The following is a 2,918-nucleotide window of genomic DNA, read 5'->3' on the forward strand; positions in this document are numbered from 1 at the left end:
TATTATTATTATTATTATTATTATTATTATTATTATTATTATTATTAGTATTATTATTATTATTATTATTATTATTATTATTATTATTATTATTAGTATTATTAGTATTATTATTATTATTATTAGTAGTATTATTATTATTAGTAGTATTATTATTATTAGTAGTATTATTATTAATATTATTAGTATTATATAGCTAAGACCACGATCGATACGCCTATTAACCACGGGCGCGTAATAAAAGTAAAATCGATAAAACTATCGGGATAAAGATTATAACTACTACCTCCCTCCTAGGATACTATTATAGCGGCACCGTAATACCGGCGCTATAGTATAGCAGGAAGAGTTATAGGATAGCGTCGCCCCGGCCTTAACTATACAGAATTCGTAACGGACCTACTTTTTATAATATAAGCGCTCTCCCCCCCGCCTATAGCAGGATATAGCGCGGAACCAATATAAAACCGAAAAGGGACTACCGCGCCCCCCGGAACCAAGAGTAACTAAGATTAGGGCAGAAATTCAGGCCCCATTAGCTAACAGGAATACGATTAACTAGGTCGTAGAGCTAATAAAGGAATTAATCACGATACGTAGTACCCGTAAGGATACCGGTACGATACCGCTAATATACCTATATACTATTATTTATTATATTATCCGAGAGGAACTCCGAAAAAGGATAAACGGTATAAAAAAGACCTAGGCTAATATCATAGCCCGGGCTCCCGTAATGGCACCACCGCGGGACCCTATACCCCCTAAAATAATCCCCGCTAGGTATTACCGGGAACTAATTATCCGCCAAAGAACCCTCCTAAAAGACTAGCCCCTTAAGGATAGGACCCTAAAGGAGATTATCTAAGCTATAAACGCTATAACTACCCGATACGATACCGTAGCGGTATAGAAGCTACCGAGTAGAGATATCTACCTTACCTTTACTAAAGGGGTATAGTAGTAGGCTACCTATAAGGAATAATAGATTAAGAAGGCCTTTAGTAAAAGAGTTACCCTAGCCGCACGTACTTACCCTACGCTGGCTAAGGCTATCCCCCGGGAGGTCCTTAACGCCCTATCCGAAGAAGACCTATTAGTATCCCTATAGGATATAAACCCCGAGGTAAAGATTATCCGAGTATAATAACGGGTACCCCGCCGCGGTACCGGTAGGGTAGCGCTCCTCCTTATCGAATCGGCTTCGCTGGAAGGGGTAGCGAGCCTTATCCGGAATACCCTCCTCTTTAAGGGGGGTAACTATATCGATAAACTATATAACCCCGACCTTAGCCCCCTAAAATACTATAAGTGCCTATACTTCGGCTACTAAGTAAACGGCTACCCTATAATAAAGAGGGTATACCGCTACTACGCTAAGCCCGAATTAGCGCACCCCTAAGGCCTAGGATATTATAAAGCTACGGTGCCGGGGCGCCCTTACCGTTACGCCGCCTATACCGGAGACTATAATACCTTTAATAATTTATACTAACTACTAAAAAAAAAGGCTAAAAAGACCCGCGAAGTGTATAAGTACTAAGCCAGGGACTTTAATATTACCTGCTAGACCGAAGCGGTATACCCGCGGTAGCCGTAGATATTTCCCCTGATTATTATCGCCTAGGACTAGGACTAACCCTTCCGTAAAGATAGGGGTCGGCCCATGAAGAGGATTAGGGGATAGGAGGGCTCCCCGATACTAAGCCCGATAAGCGCCTATATAGTCCCCCGCGGGACCGATAAGGCACCGTAGTAGGAATCCTAAAGCTAGACCCCGGTTATACCGGGTATATTATCTTAAACCCCCCCCCCCTTTAATTAATAGAAATCTATATCCTTTCGTGGAATATAAGGAGGAGTTAGGCGCGGCGGGAGCTACCGCTCCGGTGCTAAGCCGAGTACGATATAATTGTAATTTAGGAACCCGGCCTTAACCGCTTTATAAAAAGCCCCGTATACCCCTCCTAAAGGGTATACCGGCTAATCTAAGGAGGAGGCCACGCCCTCTTATATATCTATAAAAGATACCCGCTATATACGTGGATATAACGAGCCTACCACGATACCTATACGGTTATATTCAGGACCGGGGATAATACTCTTATAATCTAATTAATCTACTTAGAGAACTACTAATCGGCTAGGATCCCCTAGAATACGCCCCTATAAGATATATTCGACACGGCACCGCTATAAGGCCGATATATCTTTATAGGGGACTTTAACCTATACTACCCCCTATAGTTATAGCTACCGCGGTACTACCCCTAAGCCGATACCCTATTTACCCTTATAACCCGGTAGAACCTTAACCTAGTAACCCCCCCCGGAATAACTATATAGTACCGCTTAGGCCGGTATACTAGTATTATCGACCTTATATAGGTAATGTAAAGGCTCCGCTACGACTTTAGCGGCCCGGATAAGACCGTTATCGGGTCTAACTATTACTTATAGATAGTCCGAATCCTTATAAAGACGGACGCCTCGCCGACTACCGCGACGATACTATTATAGGACCTAGCCGGGCCCCGCTAGGTCTAGAAAGACTTTAACCCCTTATAAGTCCCCTAGCTCGCCACTACACGGCTATAATAGACCGGCCCCCTTATATTACTAGAAGATATCGACTTAGCACTAGATAACCTAATAGTAGACCTTATAATTATAGCCGATAAGGTCGCGCCGCGCCGCCGTAAGGGTACCCTTAGACGGCTATCCACCCTTTAATAAAACACAGAGCTAACCACCCTTACCTAGGAAATAAGGCGCCTTTACCGTAGATATATATCCAGAAAATCCCGGAACCGATAGGACGAGTTTTAGGAAGCGGAGAGGCGCCGGAATAAGGCTATAGCGGTAATAAAGCGGACGTATTAACGGTAATTACTTCACTTAACCGGGAAGGACGATAG

Source organism: Sodiomyces alkalinus (genome assembly GCF_003711515.1).
Source record: "Sodiomyces alkalinus F11 unplaced genomic scaffold SODALscaffold_6, whole genome shotgun sequence".
Taxonomy (NCBI): domain Eukaryota; kingdom Fungi; phylum Ascomycota; class Sordariomycetes; order Glomerellales; family Plectosphaerellaceae; genus Sodiomyces; species Sodiomyces alkalinus.